The sequence below is a fragment of the Catharus ustulatus genome, chromosome 1 (genome assembly GCF_009819885.2).
Source record: "Catharus ustulatus isolate bCatUst1 chromosome 1, bCatUst1.pri.v2, whole genome shotgun sequence".
Taxonomy (NCBI): Eukaryota; Metazoa; Chordata; class Aves; order Passeriformes; family Turdidae; genus Catharus; species Catharus ustulatus.
This window is the reverse complement of record NC_046221.1, coordinates 65303616-65330815: the sequence shown is the minus strand read 5'-3', so window position 1 is coordinate 65330815 and position 27200 is coordinate 65303616. Positions and strand designations below refer to the sequence as shown.

General features: G+C 41.6%; 1 long non-coding RNA gene across 1 annotated transcript; it reads right to left on the bottom strand.

Annotated features, from left to right (window-relative positions):
- Positions 1 to 442: 442 nt before the first annotated feature.
- On the bottom strand, positions 443 to 21655 carry LOC117000660. The gene is made up of 4 exons (XR_004418839.1): positions 21547 to 21655; positions 20251 to 20343; positions 1678 to 1762; positions 443 to 544 (listed from the first exon to the last, which is right to left on the bottom strand). It is a non-coding gene; the product is annotated as an uncharacterized LOC117000660 (long non-coding RNA).
- Positions 21656 to 27200: the final 5545 nt, after the last annotated feature.

Here is a 27200-nt window from a genome sequence, read left to right as displayed (position 1 = left end):
ACGTGAACAGAGGCAAGAACAGGGGGATCCAAAACCCAGGCAGGTGACTCAGCTCAGCAGCCAAATAGATCACTGATCTTCTGCAAAGTACTATAAAAGAAGAAGGTCTCAGAGATTTAGAGAGTTACACCTGACACATATCCATTTGACACATGTCAATAGAAAGGGAAAAACAGTAAGTCTTACACCGAACAAAATTCCTCTCATCCAAATGTCTGGTGTACTGGAAGGCTTCATTGGGATGCTTCACTGACTGGCTGCAATACAGCACCATGGCTTGGGGTGGGGGGCGTGCAATATGTGAAAGAAGTGAATGATGACACATTAGCAAAAGATTTTGGCTTTTCCATCTCAGCTGGAAAAGAGGGGCAGAGTCGTCTGTCTACCTTACTTCATGATATATAAAGCAACGTGGAATAAAACTGGTATATCTTACCTGACCTTCTGTTTACCATCCCCTTAATAAAAGGCACTGGAACATATTCTCCCGGCACAGTTACTCCCCTTGTAAGGATGCAGCTTATGCCGAGGTACCTGTGTCTCTCTAGGAAGGAAATAAGACAAAGAAAAGGTGCTTGCATTAATGCTGCCTCAGGGCACCAGCAAGTTACGGGTTGGTGGGTTTTACAAGACTACTTACTATGCTATTCAATTAAAAAAAAAGAGCAGTTACCATAGCAACACCCACATCTAATGGCTCTTATGCTACCTCTGAGATACAAAGCACCTTCTTACAGAGATACATTGACCAATACAGCATGTCGTGGGAAGTTTTATGCTTCAAGCAATGGTTTAAGGGGGAGAATGCGTGTTCCAATAACCAGACATATTTATATCCCCAGGTTGTAATATTAATTTATAACAAATTGTTTTCATTCCTTGATATCTCTTTTCTTCTCATTACCATTTCTTTTCTAATAGCACTTCCATTTTTTTCTTTTCCTCGCCTCCCTGGATGGATGATATTTGATTAAGTACAGGATGAGATTTGCATATGGGAGCCCTGGGATATGTCCCACAGTTAGGTGGGTCATATCTGTCTGTAGATCTCATATCTAGGAAATGCTACCACCTTATCATAGCTGAGCACTCATGGTGGCCAGAGCAAAGCCGGGGGGAGTAGGTGTTTGTGGAATGCAGTCCGGCACCATTGATGGTAAAAGATGGGCTTGCTGTCCTGAAAAGGGATGGAGGGCAGCAATTTTTATTTCCTTTGCCCAGCAGGATAAAGTGGGAAGGTGAGGTGGTGGTGCATCTTCCCCTGAGGTGTAGAAGGGGGTGCAGAAACCTCTTTCTTGTCCTTTGTTACAGGCGTGGTTGAATGGGAGAGAAGTTACACAACCCCTTGACCATGGTGAGAGCAAAGTTATCACCCTCCCAGACATGCTGGAGCTGGAGAGCCACAATAAGTGAGGAAGATAGAAGGCACAGCAGGGCCTCAGGATGTCCTCCTCGCTCCTTGGCCCTCTCTACAGATATTTTATTTCTCTGCAATAAGTCGCAGAGGCAGAGCAAGATGCTGCAGGATTCTGCCTCCCCTGTCCCCAACTGCTGCTTTAAATATACCCCTACCAAGTGGGACATTGCTGGGCCATGATCACTTGGGCAGGCAGGACTGGCTTCCCTAGGGACCTTGGAGGGACAAGGGACAAATGCAAGGGTTCCAGAGCTGCTTACCTTTCCCTGGGCAAAGCCCACTCAGGGTCTCACAGCTTGTGTTCCACTTGAGCTCCCACTGTGCCTCCGAAATGTGGGGTCAAAGCTGACAATTAGTTTCCAGAAACAAAAAAGAGAAAGTGAATCTTCAATAACCTCTGATTTTGAGTCTTCTAATTACCTAGCCAGCTCAGTAGGAGAGGAACAACATGTTTGTCCTTCCCACACCAAATATTCCTTGTAAATCTAAACAAAAAAATTCCAGAAAAATCCCACTAATGATTTAAAGAAAAGAGATACCAATTAATCACAGTAATTATTATTTAGATATAGATTATCTTCAGAAACACAGGACACTGCTATTTTGTTACTGCAGCATCGCTGAAAAATGTCTTTCATTCAAATTGCAAGATTAAGCATCATTCCCATGTTATTTTTCTGTGAACACAGGGCTCCATGTATTATTTGTGATGTTCCTAATTTTTAATTACCCCAAATTAAAACAATGGAATGATAAATGATGAATGAAACCAAGCATATGTTAAAAATGTCTAAACAGTTTTACCTGGCAAAATGAGCAGAAATATAAATTGCTTGTAGTGCATATTTAAAAATTCAATAGCAAGCTAAAATTATCATTTGCATTAATGTATTCTGAAATATGAATTATTAAGTGATTCACATTGGTGCAACAAAAGCCAGTTTGGAGAACCTAGCTTTAGCCTGCAGCATTCCTCAGCAGCCTTATCTTCCCAGTCCCCTCTAAATAGTGCTAAATATATAAAGGAGATTCTTCTAATTGGAAAAATGTATAGAGAACACCTGTATGAAAAAAGAAAGCCTTTTACATTTCCAAGCAGCCTTTAAAAAAAGCCCTCTCAAACAAAAGAAATTCAAATATTCAGTGCTATTCAAGTCTCCCATCTCTTTTTCTCTTTCCTTTTTTTAACTCCCTTTGTACCTTGCACTCCTGTAATTTTTTTCTTTGCTTCAATCTCAGCCATCACGTAGTTCTTTATTTTCTTTTTCTTCTTCTTTTTTTTTCTTTTCTTTTTTTTTTTTTTTCTTTTCTTTTTGTCCCTCCATTCTTTGCATAAAGTTTCATTGTTTAGGGGTCAAGGCAACAACCTGCCAGAGGGAAGCATGGCAGGTGCCTCCGCCTGTGATGCTGTGGAGGAGCCAGGGACAGCTGTGGTAGCATCCTGGAGGAGCATGGGGTGGTGGGACAAGGAGGCTTCCCCACCTCCTGGTGGGGCAGGAAGGCTGCTTTTCTTCTCTAGACAGCATCAGGGGGACACAAAGGATTGTGCAGGATAAGAAGTGGGACTGAAACATTATCCAGTGCTTCATCCATTGAAGTCTTAGTTCACTGAGTAATACTTCCTCCTCTGCATTGTATAAAAAGGGAGAAACTTGAGGTCTTCTGGGTCTGGGGCTTGGGCTTCATAATTCAGGATCCCTTTATAGGACATGTTTTCCCCCTGCCTTTTTATTTTGGGCTGAGGAAATGAAATCCTGATCCATAGCGAGAAAAACAAGTGCAAGTTAAAGAAGGACAGCCCAATGATGGAAAAGCAGCCCCAGGTCACTCTTGGACTCTTGCCTTCCTTCTGTTCTGCTGAAGGTCAAGCAACAAGTTTGTGAAAGAGCCAAAAGTTTTCAGCTTGTATTCCCAGCACTCTGCTTTCACTGTACAAACTTGATTTCCCAGAAGATTTCCTCAGCTCCAACTAACTTCAGTGAGAGGACAGTTGCAAAATGTCTTTGTCTATACATGGTTGAGATGCTGCTGCTTCTCAAAACAGTTTATCAGTCATGAATGCCAGATCTGTGATGTGCCTTGTACAGCCCAAGTTTACAGACTTCCTTCTGCACTGAGACACAAAGCTCAGCACTTTGGAAATTGAATTTCTCTTCATGTCATGTGATTACAAACATATTCTGACTCACTATTTCCATTTCTCTTATGTATTAGTAAAAAAGAAAAAAAAAAGGTCAGAAAAAAATTATCTCTGTAACATTATTTCTATAAAAATTCATTTCATATGCGAAGTGTTACTCTGCTCTGGGAAAAGTGACACCGAAGGACTTATGTGTAATTATGTCTATGTGTTGTGTGTATACAAACACACACACACAGTGCCTGATGAGCTGTGCTAATAAAGAAACAAAAAGCGGATGTGACATTTACCCAATACAATAAACATAGGTCAAAAAAATAAATTGCCACAGGATCATTAGGAGCACAGTAATGCATGAATAGCTTTACATGGCCAGCAGTCATGCTGCTCCAGCATCTTGTCACCACACAAGCATCTTTAGGAACCCTTGTTCCCCATAATATTTTAGTCTTGGTCTCCACCCATTGGAAATGGGTATAAACCTTGAAGCCGAAGTGTTTTTTCTGCTTTTGTAAAATTTATTAACCTGGCTGGATATTTTTGTTATATCATTAGGTTTCAGGTCCTTGCAAAAAATCTGCTATCTTCTTGGCCCCTGACATTTCCTGGAGCAGAGAAGAGATTAATTCTGCATGCAGACAGAAGAAATAATCTGTCTTTCATTAGATTTGAAATTTTCTGTTTTCTACATCTTTGAATTTCCCAATGTTCTGGTACTAGAGTCCATCATGCTCACTGGGATAGGAGCAGGGAGGGCAGGAGCTGAAGAACAAGCTCCTGCTCATGCAAAGCTCCCATATTTCTGCCTGAGAAATCCCAGTCCAAAGTGCATCTCTCGAGCCTGCCCAGCAAGTGTATACTCTGTGCATGCCCTGTGTTGGCTGACCGAGGAAGACTGAGCATCATTCACATTTTGTGGAGACGAATGTATGTGGAGATGTGCACCACATGAACTTCCAGGTGGCCGGGACATGCTGATAAATGAACTGCAAGTGTCTACTCTGGCCCCTTTTGCCCATACTTACTTCAGACATCCAGAAGTTTCACACTTTGCTGCTTTTCATGGGATGTGGTCCCTAGCCTGAAGCCGACATGGGTAAAGTGACTGGGCTCTACCTATCCCTGAAGATGCATTTCCAGGTAAAACCCTGGCTCCTGCAGGGATGCTTCCAGCCACTGGTGGTCCAGAGTAGCTAGATCCCTCCCAGTTCTCCACGTGGGACAGAACAGAGGCCAATAATTCCCCCAAGTCATCCCGTGCCTCATTGTTACCCAGTTCAAATCATGTCTGGGGAAGGGGGTACCTCTCCAGCCTGGTTCACATTCCTTCTTGGCAAGATATCTAATCTCTTACTGGCCCAGTGAGTGTGGGGTGGGAAGAGTTCCTTTTGGGCACCTCATAGCTGGGTTCCAGGAACTCTCCCCTTGTGTCTATCTGCTGAACCTCATGAACTGGGGCAGCAATTACTGCTCGGGCCCCTTTTTGGAGACAGCTTGCTCCCACCTGCCGAGCTTAGCCGGGCAGTGGTGAGTCAGGGGCCATGCTTGCCCATTTCTCCACATTGTTTCACGTTCAGTTAGAAACAAAGCTGTCAGTAATTAACAAAACATGAGATATTTGAGAAACCAGATTTTCCAAGCTGCTATTTTAGCAAATCACAACGGTGTCGCTGCCAAAATCATCACTTCTCTTCTCCCCTCTGCCCGCCCCCCTCCAGAATCAGTTGTGCACTGTGAAATTGAAAAGCTCTGTATGAAGGAAGAAAGTGAGGTTCAAAGAGAGCTATGGTTTTTCAGTTTGTTACACTAGCAATGCAAAACATGCCATCAACAAAATTAATGGCACTGTCTAAAAAATTCTTGCTTATTTGAATTTTTTTTGCTGTCTGAGTAATAATAAGTGAGCTGGTCCTAATCAGACAAAGCAATCACCTACCATAGAGCTTTTTGAAAAAAAATTAGGATTCTCTCCTTTTAAACAGAGGGAAATTCAGGCTGGCAGAGTTACAGTAATTCATACAATGTGGTTTGTAGGACAGGAATGAAGTATACAGCTCCAAGGGCCCAGTCTAGCACTTTGACCGCTGAACTGCAGTGTTGTCCCCTCCTGTTGCAGGATGGGCTCCCAGCACCAGAATTTTTTACAAGCCCCATTCTGCACCACACTTACTTAGTGTTTTAAGATGAACAAGACTCCTATATCTCACAAACTTTAATAGGAACAGAAAGCTCTCACTCTCTCCTCAGAGTTGCTTGGTATTAGCCAAAACCTAATGTATGCATAATCTACAAAACTTTATTGTTTAAAAGTGTATTTTTTAAAAGAATCTCTGTATTCTTTAGGCTTTGTTCTGAGTTCAACCATGCTAGCAAACTACCTCGACATTTCTAAGAAATCAGGCACAAATCAGGTACCAGACAGTATGAGATTCTCCAGGATTTTTGTTACAGGAACAAAGCTGTATGAGGTCAGGCATTAAATAGAGCGGAAAAAGTAATATTAAAAGCCTGAGACAAGTCCTGCATGAGTCATCAGAAATTTTCTGTCTGACTTCTGTGGACCCTGGACAAGGCTGTGAAAGAGCATTATGATTTCATTTGTCAGTATTCAAACTTCAGGATTTCAAAGTTAGGATATATTCACTGCCCTAGGCATCTGGATTTGGTAGCACTATTTTTCATATAATTCAGTCTTGTAGGAGACAACTTCTTTTAGAAACCATATAATAAATGTTGAAGAATAATTTAATACTGCGATGCTAATGTTAAACTCACTGATGTAATTGATTAGCACATCTTTGTTGACTCATGGTGACATTTTCTGAAGTGCTTAAACAACTGAAGAATACAAACTAATTAAAATGAATTTACGTCCCTTTGAAAAAAAGGAGGTCTTTTCAAAGCTGTCCAATTAGGATATCCTTTTCCTACTAGAAATGAGAGAGACTTGAGTGCCAACTTTCTAAAACTAGTTTTGAAAATCTCACCTTTAATTCTTTCTCTGAACCATATTTTAGTATTTTACCATCCCGATACATTTATGCAGGCACTGTCACTCCATCTTGCTCTTCTAACAGGTATTTTCACCAAAGACAGCAATACTGAAATGCTCATGTAACCAAGATAACTCCTCCAGTACTGCAGCATCACACTTCTCAACATGTGAGACAACGTCTATCCAGGGATTCGATGGAATTTCCTGGAGTGCTTTAGCTCCTATCTAGTTTCCCACTCTCCTCTTGCTGGTTGTCTCCTATCACAGACAGTCCCTTAAAGCTAAAATAGCCTGCTACCGGCTGTGAGTGCATATGTAGATGTGAAGTTGCCTTATTATCCCTAACAGTGACCCATCTTGGCTGAGAACTTTGCTGAGGGTTTCTGTTCTGCTGTGCTCCTTCATGGGAGCTGCACTCACTCCGTGTACCTGATGTGCTGTTAATATGGGCATTAGCTTTTATGAGTACCCTGACCTCTTCCTAGAGGCATTTGCATAATTATTTCATGCTAAGTAGAGCAGTTTCATGTCCCGAGGAAGCTTCGTTGCACCATTTCCAACAGGGCACGTGGGAGCACTAGGTTCTGGCATTCCTTCAAAACTGGGCCCCTTGTATCTGAAGATATTGGGTGCACAGTCTCTTCTCCCCTTCCCTCTTCCCAGCACTAGCCCTGAAGTGGAATTTAGGTGTGCTCTGGGAGCCCCTGTTTGGCTGGGCTTTAATACCAGCTATTAAACATAGGGGAAACAGAGAGCCTCTGATGTGAGGTGGGTTTCTGATGAACAGCTCAACAGTTACCTGATTTAAAGGGTTTTATAGGTCAGCACAGGCAGAAGGGGGGCCAGTGCAGGGCTGTAGTTACCTCCATAGTCAGCAGGCAATTAAGCATTGTGAGGAAAAAGTCCATGGTGTTCCAACACTGAAGAAAGACTCTGCTCAGGGACGCTGTTTATGCTACTGCTGACCCACACCAAGACATTGCCTCTTCCAGCCCAGCCTGAGGCATGAATGGTGGGTACCATGTCTACAGCATATCTCCAGGATTATAGTCCGACCCAGTTAAGGCAAACTGTGCTTGTTTACCCTTAACACTTTTGATGGTAATTTTTTTTGATAATTTGATCATTCTGGCCAGGCAGGGAGTGATGATCATACTGGCAGTAGATCTGAACTCAAGGGGAGAGGGAGGCAAGTGCCTATAAAGAAGATAACTGATGAAAATGGGCTGTGTTTGATAATCTCTTAGTTCATATCAGCTGCAGCCAAAAGGGCTGGTTTACATCTGATTATAACCTTCGTCTTCTAGAGAGCTCTGAGTCCCTTGGTGGATCTTAGCATTTTCAAAAAATTATCTGCTATCTGCATATCCTACATTGCTTAGGTATACAAGCAAGATATTCCTTACAGCCCCTCCCTCAGACACTCTGGAGACATGAGACAGATGATTCCAGTCTGGATCCATTCCACTACAATTATCCGCTGTTTTTTTGCAACATATTTTTTATTTAAATAAATCAAGAGGTTCCATTTAGCACATTGCGTTTGTCTTGGCATACACTTCACACATGCAGAAACTCTATATTAAGGCTTTCATACAGCCCTTAGCAAAAGAATCAGCCAAATGCATCCCTGGTGTGTATAACTGTACTGACTTCAGTGAAGTTTCACCAGGATATCCCTGTTCTGTTGATTTGTCCCCCTCATTCTCATTCCAAAGGACAACACAGAGGAAAATGTATATTTGTATGTAGTTAATGCAACATATTCCCCATATGAGATGTATGTAATCCCCTGCACTTCACTGTCTTCTACATTGCTTGCTGCTTTATAGGACTGATTTTCGCATTTATCTATCATTCTGGTTTTTTGACAGCTGCCATACCAACATAGAGGTTGCAAGTACAATCAGTAGGAAGTCAGGAAACATTAAAGTCACCATTTGCCCAAGAACATAAGTTAGCAACCTTAAAGCGAGCCTGGTGGCACCAGCAAACACAAGAGCAGCAGGAGCCACTTAGTTTAGAGTGCCAGTCACCAAGGATCAGTTCTTGGCCCTGTTACAGTCTAAGGGTTCAGGGAGCAACATCAAAAAGGTAAGAAGAACCAGATACAGGTGGGGTGGTCTGGTCTGAGAGGTAGGCAGGACATCACCTGGCTTGCAGTGCAGTGATTGCACTACCTGTCATGGCTCCAGGTTGGCTTCAACCAGTGTCAAGGTAAGCAGAGCTCTGCCTACTATGAGAGTCAGTTCAGAAAAGTTAAAGCAGAGTGACACCTGTCAAGGAGGTGAGACTTGGGTTGAGCTACCCTAAAAATTAATTTTTGTCACTTTGCTATCATACAGTTTTATCAACAACATGGATGGAAACATAACTGCACTACAGACTGTCATAGAATCACAGAGTCACTACACTTGGTAAAGAACTCTGATGATCAAATGCTACAGACCTGGGGAGGGAGGGGCTGGGAAGCTACCCAATGGAAAAGGACCTGGAGGTGCTGGTTAGCAGTGGCTGAACATGAGCCAGTCTGTGTCCAGATGCCAAGAAAGCCAATGGCATCCTGGCCTGTATCAGCAATGGTGTGGCCAGCAGGACCAGGGCAATGATTGTCCCCCTTGCCCAGTACTTGGCACTGGTGAGGCCACACCTCAAGCCCTGTGTTCAGTTTTGGGCTCCTTACCACAAGAAAGACACTGAGGGGCTGGAGCATTTCCAGAGAAGGGAAATGGAGTTGGGGAAGGGTCTGGAGCACAGGTCTGATGAGGAGTGACAGAGGGAACTGGGGGTGTTTAGCCTGAAGAAAAGGAGGCTCAGGGGGGACCTTTTCAATCTCTACAACTGCCTGAAAAGAGAGTGTAGGTGGGGGTCGGTCTCTTCTCACAGGTAAAAAATGACAGGATAAAATGGCCTTAAGTTGTGGCAAATGACATCCAGTTTAGATATTAGGAATTTTTTTTGTGGAAGAAGTTGTCAAGCACTGGAACAGGCTGCCCAGGGAAGTGATTGTAGTTACCATCCCTGAAAGTGTAATAAAAGCAAGCATATAGGGCATTTGAGGACATGATTTAATGGTAAACATGGTATTGATGCTGGGTTAACAATTGGACTTGGTAATCTTACAGGTTTTTTCCAACCCTAATTATTCTATGACTCTATGAACATGAAACACTGTTTCTCCTGCCACTCATGCTTATTCCTGTGTTTTGTAGAGGCATGATCTCTGCAATACCTTGTTTCTGGGTGTTGAAGCACTGATGAACATTCAGAAAGTATTAATTCAGGATAATGATGGACTTGGGACACATGACTCGGGTACAGACTGAAGGGCACAGTGTAGTTAGAATGTCAAGAAGAAGGCAAAAGACTTATTTAATCACCATTCAAACAGGGTGCAGAAACCTGATAATATTTGGTCTTTTCAATTTAGCAGATATGTAACAACATTCTGTGGCTGGAAGTTGAAACCAGTCAAAATCAGAATAAAACTGACATGCATATTTTTAACATTCGGAATAATGAAAATGGAATTATTTCCCAAGGGCTGCAATAGAGTATACATCACCGGAAAACTTTTCTATCAAGAGAGAATGAGGCTGGATTTTTGTTTTCCAAACAGATATGCTCTAATTCAAGGTGGAATTAATTGAGGCCAGTACTGCAGTCTGCACAATCAAGCAGATCACATTAAATGTAACCCTTGATATTTTTGAGCATCTTTTATGGCCATAGAAGCCCAAAAGCAGGAATGTCCATATATAAAAATAATTTTATTTATTGGTAACACACAGCAATGGGCCAGGACTAACATCAGTAGGCTAAGCATTCATATGCTCAGTATCCATGGGGCAGCCACCTTGCGAGTCTCTGCTGGCCAAGATGCTGTCAATCAAGCAGAGAAGTGTCAACCTTTGTTTCTCCTTAGAACACGCAGATGCTCAGTCCTGTTGATGCACTGCCTGCCTCTTCTCTGCCTCCTCTCGTAAGGTTTTTAGATCTTGACAAGTCAGTGATGGTTTTCTGCTTTTTTCCCCCTGCTGAATCTCCGATGATTTTATTTCTCTGCTTCCATCCAGTACTGTTACTGACCTTACAAGCTCACCTCTGTGGTCCCTCTTTGTTTCTGCCTCCTTGCCTATCAAAATCTCTCACCTCCATCTTAAAATGGGAGTGACAACAATAGCTCATCTCTGTTAAAACTGAACCTTGAGTCAGTTCCAGTGGTACTGTTTGTTTTCACCATCAACAAACACACAAGGGTCCATATCTGCTCCGAGGCTTCCCCTCATGGTTTGCATCCCATGTGGACATATCTCTTAATGAAAAGTATCTTCTCACCCTTCTTATGCATGGGGGCTGCAAGCACATCCAAAGAGACAGAAGGAATGGTTCCCAACTTCCTTATTCCCCATGTAATGTGAGCCATGGCAATGGAAAGCTGGAAAATCAGTCATTAAAAAGAAATTCTGCTTTTGCACAAATACTAAGGATTATGTATGAGGACACATGATTAGGATCTCATGGACATAGCTGAAACTATTGGATAAATAACACTAGGTACTGCTCTGCTCTTATATTTCACATTTCATATCTCTCTTGATAACTTTAACTACGCAGAAAACCCAAACTCATGACTGTGGTTGGGGATAATGTATGTACCAAAGTTCAGAGAGCTACACCAATTCCCTAAGGTGTTAAACTGCCAAAGAAACATAACAGAAAGAGTGAAGTTTCCCCCCACTCTACTTTCTAAATTCACACCTTAATTACAAAACAAAATTCAACAACTTCACCCCAGGTCCTTCAAGGAATATGCAATAATTTGGACAAAATGTCGACAGAATTATGAACATTCTGCAAATACCCCATAGAATTAAAGTATTTTAATTATGGGAATCTCCAGAATGGAAAGCAAAGGATTCTCTAGCAGTGATAACAAATGTGCCATAGTCAGTCCTTATTGTCCAGCTTCACAAGCCTGTGTAGCATGCCACTGTCCTGCAAGTTACACAAAATCTGTGCATGCATCCCTTTCAGCATTGCTGTGGCACGCAGAGGGGAAAAACTTCCTTCAGCTGTAGTGAAAAGGTTTCCTTGGTGGATAGGCAAGTAATGTTTGTTCTGGCTGTAGTATCTCTTTCAAAAGTACGTATTGCTGCGCCTGAAAACTCTGCTTAATGGCTGTGTGTGTGTGTGTGTGTGTGTGTGAAATTGTGACAGATGGATTATAGAGATTGATTACATTGGACTTTTTTATGTACTTGTAACCTGATCAAAAATATTTCGTTTTTATATCCATGGACACTTCCCACTGCAAACATACCCCCGAAAGAATATGCAAAGACAATGACATTATTTATATGAGCACCTCCCTCACTTCAAAATGACACTCAAATGAGTTGCACCTCTAAGAGCTCTCCAAAATCTCCACATGTGAAACTTCTGTAGAAGGATGTGACATGCTTTCGCTGGCTCAGAATGTGATGAATCTGGCTAAAGGTAAAACTCACGAACTGAATGCCACTTCACATCTCTGTGCTTATGACATGAGTGCCTCTTTTTCCTCCAGCTTGTGGGGAAGTAATGCAACTCATCTCTTCTTACCTTTTTCCTCACCCAAGGAGAATCAGCATCAACAAGGTTCTCAGAAATGTGTACACATTGTTTTTCATTCTTTTTCAAAGAGTCAGGAAGATTACAGGGTAACTGTTCTCCAAGCATTAAGTCACTTCTGTTTCTAACAGAAAAAAGCCAGAACAGCTCTCTGCAAAAAATTCTTTGTTTTAAACTAAAGCACTTCCATTCTCAGAGAGGCTGTTTTGATCTGGATGTTGAGGTAATGTTTTTGTTGTTTCTTATTCAGAAGTGCTCATCCATACTCAGTCACATCAGAGCATTACTTAGGTGTCTTCCTAGGGTCTATATGTGTGTATGGATGTGTCCTATTTTTGAGCTATTTTAACTTATGCTTCATATTCTAGTGCTTTCTGATAAGTAGAGTTTATGTCAGAATAATTGGCCTGAGGATTTTTCTTTCCAGTCCAGTACATTTCTGAGGTACAGCTACATGGGAGATAATGGAAATGCCTCTGGAGTATCTGTCTGACAAGGGAAATAGCAAGAGTAAGGAGTGAACACAAAACAGGGACCTTGTCAAAGAGTGTGCAAGTGAATCAGTCCAATCACTCACTGTGGGTGACGTATCTGAACAAATTGTAGCTGACACAATGGTCAATTTGACTGAGGAAAGTATAATTTTGGATTAGGGTGAACACCTTTAATCTGTCAATTGTGGCAGTCTCAAACCTGTAATTGAAAGAGCACAGCACTGCTTTACTCCAGATGTCAGTCAAACCCATTCACCCTCCTCTGATCACTGATCAGTTTGCAGTCTCTTCTGCATTTACTGATTAGGCTCCTAAATATGTCCTTTTTTAGAGAAAATTCTTTGCTCCACCTAAAGAAAATACCAATCTAATAAGAGCAGCCCTTCAGAATAACACTTTGGTTCACCTGATTTTCGAGCAGATGGTATTCAGGGCACAGGAAACAACAAAACAGAGCATCACCATGTGTTTAATTTTAGCTCTTGCTCCCTGAATTGCTGTTCGAGCTGTAAAACACTATCTTACTTTTACTGTGCTTGTGTGCCTTGCCATTCCAGAATTGAAGTCATGCCTCTCTAGTGTAATTCGGAATAGGGTGATTTCTGCCCTGGGAGTACCACTCCCAGAGGATGCCTGAGTTTCCAGGCCACCTTACTTGTCCCACCTGTCCCAGTCTGAGACAGGTAAGTGAATAATTTCTGTAGGTATCTTACCCTCAAACCTATCTGTGAAATTACAGACCAAGGATACTGACTCATGAGAAGTAAGGATATATTAACAGCTTCAGGAGAAGAATTACTCCATCCCTGCCCACTTGCATGCAGATGGTTCTATGATTTATCAAGAGAAATGATCCATATGCTGCTCACAGTCTCCTGAGACTTTTACCCTAACATCACCTCTTCCAATGTTTAGATTAAAGCAACATGAAATGGAGAATAAAATTAGCCTGACCTTGAAGTAAGCAAGAAGGTATCAGAATGACTTGCTACTTGAGAGGCTCTCCACTTCTTTGCAGCATCTCAGGGAAATTCAAGATCAGAACCATGGAATTTTCTGAGTTGGAAGAGACCCACAAGGATCATCCCCACACAACGATTATCCCCACACAAGGATCACTCCCACAAGGAGTCGGGAGTTTCCTTATCTTAGCTCATGCAGCAGGTGAGCCATACCCCACACTAATATTCTTCTCTAAATACTGAACCTGACATTCTCCACAATTCTTCTTTAATTCCTCTTTAATTCTTCTTTAATTTTAGGGTCATCACTGATACCATTGTTTTAAATGTTTTCTGCTGTTGCAGCTCTAGAGGTAAAAGGAGATAGGAGCCTCTAGTCATTATTAACAGCAACGTTGCCTTTGTGAGGCAGGCCACAGGGAAGTAGAGAGAAGAAGATTCCCATTCCCTGGCAGGAGAAAATGCTGCAAAATATTAATGTAGCTAAGCAAACTCATTTCTTCAGCATGTGAGGTTGAAATAAATAGGCAAAGAAGCATCCCACCCTCAAGAACTTCTCAAGAGTAAATCATCCAAACTATTAGTTATCCATGCTCTACTCTGTCATTATTCTCTGCCTGTCAACTCCTTGTAAGGGCTGCCTGTTCCACCCCTCTTGTGTTATTATGGTTGCCATACCCTCCTCTCACCAGCTCCTATCAGTTTTAATGACACAGTGAGGGGAAAAAAACCCACACTCAGGCTTCCAAATTACCAGGAATTATAGGAATAACAATGAAATTGCTTTAAAAAAATTTAAAAAACCCCACCAACCAAGCCCCTCCCCTCCCTCCCCCTCCCCAACAAACAGAATAAAATAACCAAAATGAGAGAGTGAGAGAATTTTGCAATCTGTAGATGATTTCTGCTTCTGGGATCGCATACGTCATTAAGATTTATAGGTCAGTCCAGAGCTTAAAGAGCAGATGTTTTCTCATTATTTATCTTCCTAGCTAAGGCAGAAGATTCCTTTTTAAGGAAATCTGCGTAACACATGCAATGGAAATAGATCAGGTCCTGCGATCAGCCTTTTTAACCAGCTCAGAAAGGGTGAGCTGAGACACCCATCAAAGAGAAGTTTCATTTTACCCTCCACAACAGAAAGAAATGTGCTTACTAGTGTCTGATACTGGAAATGTCAAATAACAGAATTTTACCTCTTATCTGGCTGTCCTCTGACTATAGCTATGAACATTTGAAGAGTATCTCGTATGAACAATCAACTGGCTAGCGGGCTTCCATCAGAAATACCTGATTCAGAGCTACAGAATATCCTTTCCATCTTGTAACATTCTTCCAAAATATATGAGTTCTACGCATTTATACCCTCCATAAATTTTTGCATATACTCTTTGGTCTTTTTTGTCAGTGCAATTGGTCTGAATAGGAATCTCACATATTCCCAAGGCTGCTGGTACTGTGTCTGACCTTTGAAGTGTTTCTAACTCCAGGATCACAAACAGGCTTGTGTGTGAAGATCCTCTTTCTGACTGCTCTTCCCTTGAAGAGATGCCTCTGCAATCCTCCTGCTCTAGGCCTTAAAAGCATTGCTGAGACAGCTCATGCCTCAAGAACCAAGTCAAGGCCACACACCTCGAGGGTGATAAATTCACTTTAGAATCAAAAGTAATTAAAAGGAAAAGCAACACAGGCTTGCACAGCGGCCCCAATATCAAACAAGCCAACAGTAAAGCTCTTCAAGTAAACAATCAAAAGCCTTCATAATCCTCTGCCAAGCCAATGCCCTCTTCTTGGGACTCTGTGGGATCTCCTTTCCTCTGCAGATGTTAAGGCATGGAATGAAGGAAATCTTGTCCCTTTTCCTGAGATCTCAATTTCTTATAGCAGCCACCCTGCTTCTCAGCATCTTGGGGCAATTAAAGCTCAAAACCCATTGCTGATGAACTGGAACAACCAGTTCCCTGGAGCCTGCTGCCCCCTTTAGCACACCTTTTAGCTCTGAGAAATACCATCACTGACCCCCATAGCAGCTGTGATGGCCAGGTGCTGTGTGAGATTTTGACTCTAAGCAGGGATCTGGCCAAGCTGGATTAACAGGCCAAGGCAAATTTTATGAGATTCAACAAGGAGAGTTCTGCGTCCTGCACTTTGGCCATAACAACCCATCAGGTTCAAAGTAGACAGGACCAAAGTTAGGAGTGGAAAAAAAAGCCCAAATCACCTTTCATGGTATGAGAGAGCCATCCAGAAAATAAGCTACCTGCAGCATAGGTCTGAGTTCCACTAAGGAGAAAGCTCCAGTGTTAGACACAGGCACACCTGTTTGTTTCCTACTCTGTTTAGCATTGGTGTGGCCTCACCTTGAGCACTGTGTGTTGGAGTGTGTAAAACAGAAGCCTCAGAGACAGACATCAGAATGCAGGGATTGAATTAAAACCTTTAGAGAAATTCAAGTATATTAAGACACAGAGACATGAAGTAGAAGTGTAAGCTTTAGTTTTAAGTAAATAGAAATATTATTAAGTTACATAAATATGAAGAAGTCTAAGTCTTAAGTGACTAAGAATATGCTTTAAGTGCCTTAAGAGAGCAAAAGCCCCAGAAAGTAGTGCAAAGTTTAGGCCTTGGTGAGAGTTCAGAAACTTATCCCCAGACATAATGAAAGCACAGTAAGAACATTGCTTACATTTTTCAGATAGAACAGATAGAACCATTTGCGTGAATAGACAGAGCTATATGCGCAAGTTATGCGTAAGAATGAGCATTACTTTCGTACTATAAAACTAGAATTCTAATAGGTTTAGAATAAATGCTTCAGGTTCGTGTTTTTAGCTTATTGGGTAATTTATAAATAAAAACCCCATGTATTGGGGTGAGCTCTCTCCTCACCACCATTATCACAGCCCAGAAGAAGATGGGAGCTGCTGCAGCTTTTGCCTCTGCTCTGGACTTTATATCAGGCTGCAGCTTCTGCTCCTACTCAGGACTTTACACCAGAGAGTTGCTGCTGCTTTTATTTGGGACTCTATGCCAAATAGCTCTGACGTGGACTTTAAGCCTGGGACTCTTGTCTCTGAGACTGATGTGCTTCTGCAATAAACAACTTTACAGCAACCAACAACTGCTCTTGCCTCTTTGAAGACCTAAACCCATTAATAGCTTGACAGCTGTGTGCAGTCCTGATCCCCACAATTTAAGACACATTGAAGGTCCCCAAATGTGCCTAGAGGAGGGCACCAAAGCTGAGGAAGGGGCTGAAAACCATATCCTGTGAGGAGTGGCTGAGAACTTTGTGCTTGTCTGGTTCTGAGAGAAGGAGTTTGAGGGGCAGCCTCACTGCACCTTACAGCTTCCTGAGGAGAGGAACTGTAGATGGAGGTGCTGAGCTCTCTGCCCTGGGATGTAGGGATAGGACATGTGGGAATCTTATAAAGCTGCATCAGGGCAAGTTTGGACTTGGCATTAGGAAGCAGTTATTTACCAAGAGGATGGTCAAACCCAGGAACAGCCTTGCTAGAAGATGGTTGATGCCCTGAGCCTGTCAGAGTTTAAGAGGCATTTGGACAATGCCCCTAATAGAAAGTTTTGGCTTTTGGTCAGCCCTGAAATGGTCAGGCAGTTGGAATCAGTGATCATTGTATGTCCCTTCCAACACTACTTTTTCAGTCTACCTACAACACAGCTCAAACAAAGATGAAGTCCCAGGCCTGAGCTGAGATGGGACTCTTGGGTCTGTGGGAAGAGGTGTGAATGGAGGCCACAAGTTAAGCTAGTCATGAGCATTAAGGACCATTAGTGCCCTCAAGGCTCTGGCATCCATCATGGGGCATTGATCTATCTACCTTTAGGTAACCCAGTGAGGTACCCAACCAGTCTGACCTCTCAATATCCCCCATGGCAAACATTTGGATTCACTTTTACAATACAGCTGGAATTTGCTTAGATTAGCTGTATGGTGTGACTGTCCCACTGCAGATCTCACAACCTGTCTCTCTCTGGGGAAGTATGATAATAGTTCTGTACTTGTGACTCTTATGCTCTGCTGGATTTTCCTCCAGGTAGACTGCATTCTCTCTTTAGTCACACAAATCCCAAAGTTTTCCTCATTCTCAAAGCAAATTACCCTCTGATTCTTGTCTTTAACCTTTTTGCTTTGTGTTTGCACAGTGGCTCAATGAGCCATCTGTAGTGCCTGTCTATCCATGCTCTGTTCTACTGTGTCATGAGGAGGTAGAGAAAACGCATTAAAAAGCTGTAGTCAGTGCTGTGTGCCAGCTGCTAGTGTCCCTTGGAAAATATTTGCACTGTTTGTTACTGACATGAAAGTTCTCTTGGTAATTGGAGTGCTGCTTATAGTTCTTCAGGATTCCTTCCCTCTTTGGCTACCCCAGAGAAATGTGCTGTACAGGCCAATATGAGCATCCAGCTGATCTGATCCAGTCCAGTACTTTTCTGTATTAGGCAAAAATGTTGTTTTCATTACCAATGTTTAAGTCTTAAAAAAATGAATAAAAAAATCCCTGCAACTGTAACTGTTTCTCATAAAGTCCACATTGCATAAACAGTTGCCCCAGGTCCTGGGAACAACAGCCCGTTCACACATGAACTGCACCACAAGAGCAATAGCTCACAGTGGTCAGGCCAGGGCAGAGCAAGGACGTGCTCTCTGTAAGGGACAGATGGTATCTATTTAGCTAAACATTCTTCCACTAAGGCTGTTTTAACGCCCAGATAATTTTTATCAGCTTCTTATCACATTTGGGAGCCCAGCATGCTTCTGATAGAGGCTGTGTAAGTGCTTCCCAGAGAGTGCTGTAGTTTCAGGGTTCAAGGCAGCATATCAGCATGAAGAGGAGGTGTGTGGATGTGGAGGGGTGGAATAAAAACAACCCCATGCCATGTTTGCTGATTTTGAAGTGTTCTTGGATGAATTTCCAGGTAGAATATAGATGCAAGAACGTAGGAGGCCTCTTTAATCCATGCTCAGTTTTGCTATACATTCAAGGCCAGACTGTGAGCCTTTAACTCATCTGTGTCTGTGTGCTGTTTTTTAGGCTGACACGAAGGAGGTCTGCCAGTGCTCCGAACAACTCAGAGATGCCTCACTGGCATCTGTAGCATGGTATTAAGCCCAAGCTATCCTGGCTCACATCTGACTGCAAAATTCAGTGTAGACATGCAACTTAGCCTGGCACTCAGTCCTAGGAATGCTTCCCTTCCCAGATACTTCTGTTGTGAGGACAAGGTGTTACTCATCCTCACTACGCATATCACAGGGTGCCTTGCTGTTAGACTGTGAGGCAGAGCTGTCATCTGGAAGCCCCAGTGCAGCGAGGCATTGCAGCCCTGTGTCAGCCCTCTCGAGCTGTGGCAGTGTCACATGTGACACGAGGAGCACGACATCTGCACAGTGTAGCATGCACCAGAGCACCTTGATATAAAGAGAGGTTGGCTGTTCAGAGAGAGCAGAGAGGAAAGTATGGGACACTTATGAAAGGCAAAGAAAACTCCCTCTCTTTCTCTCTCTCTCTCTCCTTTTCTTTCTTCACCAGGGAACTGGCTCACACAGTACTACAATAACAAGAACTGGCAGGCTGCCCAGCATCGCTGTACTTTGGTTGTAAGTGAACTATGAGGCTCAAGCAATCTTCTGGGAAAAGTTCACACCAAATGTATTGTGTGTTATGTTTTCCCCTCATTGTAGTTTTTTCCAAAACAGTCTATTATATTCCTTCCCTGTTGCACTGTGGATTTCTTTAAGATCCCCAGGAGCTGCCCTTTTTAAAACCAAACATTTGGGTAATCGAACAGATCTGTTTTTTGAAGTAACAGAGATAAACTAGTAATCCTCCTCTCAGAGCCAGCCTTCAGAATAAAACCAGAGCAGAATTCATTGATTGGTGAGGGTTTCTGTTGTTGAAAATTTGTTAGCTTGGGGATTTTTTCTCAGTTAAAGCCAAAAAGCTAAATAAGAAAAAGAAGTGGTCATTGAAACACTATCATTATCTATGTAATGTACATCTTCCATGGAGCAGAAGCCAAAGCAGAGGGGGCTTTACAATAGTAGTGCAGTAAAAGGAAAAATGTTCCAAAAAGCATGTTCTCTGTTTCACTTGAAGCTTTCAAAAAAAAGTCTGATGTGGTTTTACATGATAGCCCCGGACACCTCAGAGATGACAGCTGTAACTTCCACTGTAAGACACTTTCATTTATTTTTTCCTGTTTCTCAATATGGTTTTGGCAGGGTCATAAAAAGACACATATTTTAAGTTCACAGAAACTATGAACTCATTGAACACAATTTATCTGACAAATCAGACCACAGAGAGTCAGCCAACAAAAGTATACCATAACCAGCCCAAGCACATATTCTCCCATTGCCCTGCAAATACAGATGAATTTATAATTTACTGTTGTTTTACTAATTAAATTTACTGTATTATTGCCTAGAAACTTTCTGCATTGCATTGTATGAGGTGTTGCACCTATGCATAGGAAGTTTTTTCCTCAGATTATTTAGGAGGTTAGCTTAGGGTCGTTTTGCAGATGTGTTGGCATGGTACACAAAGTAAACTCACAGTAAACATGAAACAATTAATTCAGCCTAATTTAGCAGTGGTATCAAGTACCTGTAATTTCAGGAGGCCTTGGTAGGAGTTCTGGGTGTTCAGCACTTTTGAAAGCCAGACTGAAGTTCCTTGCCACGCTTCTGACAAAAAGTCCTTAGAAATTAAAGACAGAAAAGAATTATGAGGTTATCAGTCCAAATTCATCCCAGAAGAAAACCCATTGATGTCAATGAAATTTCACTGGGGATGGATTTACCATAGCAAGATTGATCCCTATAGTATATTTAGAAGTGCTTTGTCCTATGCAGTTTTAATTAGCTCTACATTAGTCAAGGTACTCTACCATTGTTTTAATCAGCTACCCTAGCAGAGAGCTGTCTCTAGCTATCCTTGTCCAAACTTCCCCTCCCACCCCCTTGTTGCCTCCTTCTCACCCCGTCATTATGTTATCTCTAATTTGGCTAATGAATTTCTCAGACAGAGCCTTTCTTCATGTTTGAGAAGGACCTTGCCTGTATTGAGGCTAAAGGAAAAAAAACAAACCACACTGAAGAAAAAAAATAAATAACAGGACCAGAAAGAGAGCAAAGGTGTCTATGAAGCTTAAAGCTGCTCTTTTTCACTCCATCAATCCATATATAGTTAGGTCACAGTTTTTCACCTTGTATTCTGCATTAAGGTGAGCATGAGTACTTTAGTCTCGACTTTCCAGTTTCAACACTGACTTGCTCCATTGTCAGAGCAAGTGGTTCTTGTTTCAAACCTCTGCTTTACCACAGTTGCAACAGCCCTAATCATTCACGTGTACATGTAAAGAATTTCTCAATTTGCTTCACAGAAATCAGGAAAGCCTTTTAAGTTCTCTACTGGAAAAGTACATGTAATACAAGGCAAAGTATTGTTGCCATCAGTAGTACTGTCTTCTTTTTTTTTAAATCATTCTAACACAAGCATTAATCTTTTCTCTGAGTTTGCCAATTATTTTTTTACCTTCTCTAATGAAAGTTCTAACAAGATTATAGGGAATTTGTAGTCTCTGTATCCTTTCAGTCATATAATTACAATGAAGACAACTGTGTCGAGAATAACTGCAGAAACTGTGGGTTCAGTGCTGCCTTCTGCCAAAGGAAAAAAAAGTCCACAACTAAGGAAAAAGCCTCCAAAACCACATTGGGTAAGTTACTAAATCCCATCTACGTAAACACGTGTATGTTCATTTCTGAGTCACTGTATCATTTGACCATGCAAGAAACACGACAGTTTGCTTGAAGAATGTCAGGAAAACCAGAATATAATTTTTTAAAATGCCATGTTTTCAGTTTTGTTAATACTCTTCCAAAACAGGCACACACTCACTTTAAAATTAACCACAGAGCTTAATTAAGCTTCTTCTGATTGTGCTGGGAGGGTTCCATGTTGTCTTCCTGTGGTCATTTCATCAGCCAGGGCTTTTCATGTAAGAATGTGCTGCATCCATGTCACAGCATGGGGTCTCATCACAGACACCTGCTCTCAGCCTGTGAACACAGATTTTAATCCCCTTCCCTGCAAAAATGGTGACAGAAGGACATGTTATTTAATTACTCATGCATGCTCTCCAAGACAGGGTCCACAGCTCCACTTGTTTCATATGCCTCGTGCTATTTTTGGGGGGTGATCAAATAGGATAGCTGTTAAAAAAGGAGAAAGCTTCACAATAGACTTCTCTTTGCTATTTGATGAGAACAATAAATGAAAAGATTGGCAGGATAAGAACAGAGTGGGAACTGAAGGAAATCTAGGTATGGTAAATATAGCCATTAAATTACTTGATTTCTTCTGCTCTCACTGTGAAGATATGTAAGCTAAGATCATGTACTGTGTAACTTCACTCTCCTACGCTACAAGATCATGGATCCAGCAAAAATGAACTATGATAGCCATGTCTAACATAAATATGAAACCCGCTGAAATTTACTGGAGCCTTTATTTAAGTAAGATCTGTAGTAGTGGTTATGTTTCCCTCAGGTTCTAGAAGAGGAAAAAACAGGAGGAGGATTAAAGAAGAAGTATAAATTTTTAGTTGTGCTTAAACAATGCATTTGCTAAATCACTCCAGTCAAAATCATTCAGCAATCCCTACAAAATCCTATCATGGACCAAAGCAAAGCACAGCTAAATGAAACGTTATATATTGTATCCGGCAAGCAATCACTGTACTTGCATTCTCACTGCCCTCAGCAGCACCTGCATTCTTTGATCACAGTCCTTTTATGTGCTGCACTGTATACAAAGGACTGAGCCAGCAATTAGCCATTCTAGCACTGGGTCCCGAAATCTCTGCAAATACTTCAGCTCTTTAATGAATTCCTAAATAGAAGGAAGTTGCAAACAAAGTTCAGCTTGTGTATTTTATGCCAGGTTCCCACAGCACTGTAGGTTTTTAGAGCTTAATTAATGACACTTGCATCCTGTATGCCTTCCAGAGTTATAGTGGAACTTTTACTGGTCACTTCAAACTTTGACATCTTTTGGACAATTGTCCTCAGAATATTGGGCAACCTCCCCAGTCTTTAGAAGGGAAAAACAAGACATTGCTGCCAATCATGACTCATCTGTATTAACGGGATGAACAAAAACTGCAGGAACAAAACGTGCATCATTTCAAGTAAACTACTCATCAGAAATCCTATGCATTGTATAGGAACCAAAATGGGTGATGAAAATTAAAACCACAGCCTAATATACCAGCATTTGGGAACTCTGCCAATGCCCCTAATTAAAATTTTGAACTAATCTCTTCAGGGAATCCAAGAAATTCTTTCAGAAAATGGAACATTCTTCTATGCATATCCAACTACTTATCCTGTAAGAGGGAATATAAAGGAGATTGTATACGATCAGACAGAGGTCAGTCGAGTGGAAAGGACAGTGTGAAAGCTACAGGAAATGAGCCATCTATGAATGAAAATACTGGAATTCCTTTTTGAACTCTGACTCACATAATGTAAGATTTTTCTGGTCCTAATCAAAGGATCATTACATCAATTGAAATCTTCATTAATTTTAGTGTGATTTCAATCAGTACCCCAAACAGGAGAATATAAACATAGGTGTTTATAACATCAAGGTATGGTAACATGTCCTTTCTCTTCTTTTCTACCATCATTAGAGAGCTTGGGGAGAGTGGTTTGGGATAAATTAGAAGTGTAGAGGCTGGACTGGAGAGGATCTAAGCCCCTGACATTAGCTTATAGACAATAAACAACAGATCCAGTACTGTTAGAGATGCAATTGGATATGAAAGGCTGGAAAGGGTTGGTAATGGGCTGGTAAGCAGAGAGGGAAAGCATGTTCATAAGTGTTTCTTAGAAGGGAAGCCCAAGTCTTCTTTATTGTTTAAAAAACAAACAAACAAAAAAACAGCCAACCAATCAACCAACCAAGCAAACAAAAAACAAACAAACAAACAAATTCAGAGTATGATTTTAAGAAGAAAAATATGATTATAGGCAGGTGTGAAGAAGAGGGGAATAAGACAACTAGAGGAAGTGTACTGGGCTAGGTTAGAATCTCACACATGGAAAAAGAGACAAGACAGGTAGGAGTTACAAGGAACAAAGTTACATGCAGGGAAACTGCATCCTACAAAGTAAGTTTTGTCTTTGGAGAAACCACCAGGGTCCTGTAAAGAAAAATAAGTGAAGGCAGTAGGAGAGAACTACCAAAGATTAATCTATGCTGGCTCTGCAATGAGTAAATCTGTTTAGGTATGCAACTGAGCCTCATAAATCAAGCAATCTTATCCTGAGCTCAAATTATTCAAATCTATAGCTTTTGTTTAGCCAGTGTGGAACTACAGGGTTTAATCATTGTCTTACACTTCCCATAGCCCCTGATACTCGGGCAGACAGGCTGATTTTGGGGAATCAGAGGCACGATCCTCTCTTTGCGTGGCTGTGAATGACTACGTGCAAAGCCAGGCTGTGAGGACTCATTTCTCTCAGCAAATTCTCCCAACTGAATCCAAACACAACTTTAGCACCGATAGGCTTGTCTTTTGCAGAGCTTTGCCTCTTCTTTCTGGCTTAGAAACAAACAAAACTTCCTCTCTGCTACCTTTTTCTAAAGGATCTTTCTGTGACTAAGCCATTTACGCATCTATATTACATGTAATTCTCTGATGCCAGATGAGATAAGAGAGATAATCCTCATAAAGGATTTGTGGCATTATAGATTACAGCTTCCTGTAATGTTGTATGCATTGCCTTGAAGAGGCCTTGAGTGATGCTATAGGATCTCTGTATTCAGATTACAAGATACTTGCGTTCAGCACTGCCTTATTATAGGTTTAGAAATACCAACCACCCAGCTAAGTGGCCAGCTGTTCAGATCCTGCTGTTCTCTTAACCCATGCAAAGGTAAAGTACTATTGTGGTCAGTGGGATCCTTGCCAGGGTAACAAGATTGAAACCATTTTCCTTGTATTTATTCAACTGCCACTTCAGTGGTAAAGTAGTACTGGTAAAGTAAATAATAATAAAGTGATTGTTTAGCAGACAGAACAAATTATTCCAGGAAGAAGTCATCTGTGCTTCAATCATAGTTTGTCTGAGCCAGAAAGATACTTTGTTACTCTGCCTTTTTAAAAATTATTAATATTATTAATATCCAACCTCCTGCTGACACAACCAGCTGGAATCTTGAAACTGGATTTTACTTATAATTTAAGGGTCTACCTAGGGTTTAAAGACTTTAATGGATCTACCTAAAGGTGCCCTCACTGGGCATCTCTCAGAAAAAAACCTGAATAACAGCTAAATTGCTGCTCTGGAACTCAGTTTCTCCATCAGAATGAATATGGCATTAGTTCTTCCAGGAGGCAATAATCACTAGGAAAGTCTTCAGTGGTGTTTCCTGCTGTGCAACATGCTCTTCGGATGAAGGAACTGAATAATTTTGGGAAACACAGAGGAGCTATGTTCAGCAACTTCACAATATGACTGTTCTGATACAAGGCCAACTCTGGTTTCTAAGCCTGGAAAACAATATAGCCAATCTCTGTGATACTGGATGGTGTGAACTATTCACACAATGGTATATCCTGCTTACCACATGTGGGATATCTCTAAGAGGAACATGGCTGATGATATATTTACGTGACATTAACACAAATGTCATTTACAGTGCTCATTTGCCTAATTAATAGTGTATTTATGTTTCTTGAACATTGCAGTGATCGTTTTTTAATTTCCTCTCCGGTGAGAGCATTTAGTAGAGTGGGGGAATTTATGTTTGCTCTCCAATGACTATACATTAATCTCTATGGCAAAAAATCTACTTTTTCTAGTTTCACCTACACTGACATTTTGCCTGCTCCTGAATGGATCAGCAACATTCCTCTAACAATAACCTTTTTCAGTGTGGAACAGTGATCTACACCTTAAAAGAAGTCTTCACACCTCTTGATTTCTACTGGTCAGAAAGAGAAAGTGAAGTATGTAGCATAATTCTGCTACATACAAGCAGGTAAACATCTGATGGAAATACATCTTTAGCACCTTGTGTCTGCGTGATTTAGGATGTCACAGATCTCAGCTGTTTGCTGTCTTTCTGACTCCCTTGGCTGTGTTGAAATCACCACAGTGACAGCCAAGATGAAGTAGCTGACTATGTGAGCATTCCTTGTCCTTTCCAATACACAGCAAAGCTACTTAGCTTAAATCACCACTGACGGGAACTAACTTCTTAAACAGGTTTGAACTTGATCCTTGTTGAGCACATCTGACTGTGCCCCAGATTGCCTAGTTCAGCTCCACGCCAGCACATGTACCCTATTATCAGCAGCAGCAGCTCTACATCAGTCAGCAGCTGGCAGACGGGCCCTTGGGGACTTTTCTAGCTGAGGCTAGTGCAGCCCTATGGCTGCTTCAATATATTCTCCGTGCACAAAAGGGGACATATCTCTGTGCAAATGTTGTTATTGCACAATGGGTGTCGTTGATAGCAGGAAAGAGACAATGCTTGGGAGCTGGACATGTTGTTCAAACATCGTTCCAGTCTTTTTATATACTCTGATTAAGGCCCTTTACTTAGAACTGCCATCGTGCTGTTGCTGGCTGCTTTGGGTGCACAGAGAATATCTGAAATCCCTTTTCACTCTCTTTTAAAGAATCAACTGAACTGCATTTCACTGCCTGTAATTCTGTAGTTTGTGACTTTCTCTTCATGTAGATTCTGGCTTATCTATGTAAGATACACAAACAGGTACATTCCTAGTACCCATCTTTTCAAGCACTACAAGTATTTTCTCTATTAGCCAATTCCTTTTCTCCACTGCATTTCCAGGTCATAACCCCACTGTTGTCAGCATTACTTAGCCCTTGACACCCTAGCGGTATTTCTTCAGTAGCAGCAGACAGGGCTCTTAGGCAACCAGGAAATCTAAAACAAAGGAAAACTGTTACAAGGAGAATATGGGACAGACAGAGGAGCAAGTGGAACTAACAGAATAAAGGCCCAAGGGAAAGAAATCAGGTTGAGGCTGGGAATAAGGGCAGCAACATTTCAGAGGATTTGCTCCCAGGGCAGGCAGCAACAGCAGCTGTTAATTCTGCCAGGGACGTGTCAGTCAGATCAGCCAGGAATTCACCTGTTTTCAAAGTACAGCACCAGCACAGGGTAAAGTTATTAGCATCCCATGTTCAAAAATATACAAAACTAAGCACAGAGACAGAACATATTACTAACTGAAGGGATTAATTTTGTAAACCTAGATGTCTCTTTTTGATTCCTAAGTCTCTCCTAGGGGACCTGTGATGCATCTACTGTCCCTGTGCCAGTGTCTCAGATAGATCATTATGTTTAGCCTACTGAATACTAACCATCATGTCCTTTTCAGGCTTGAAAAAATTAGTGGGGAACAACTTCAACCAACTTGAGATAGAGCAGCTCTGATGGCCCTGGTGATGATCTCTGATGATCTAACCCAGGATACTTGGCATGGCTCAAACACTAGGCCACCTCTAAAA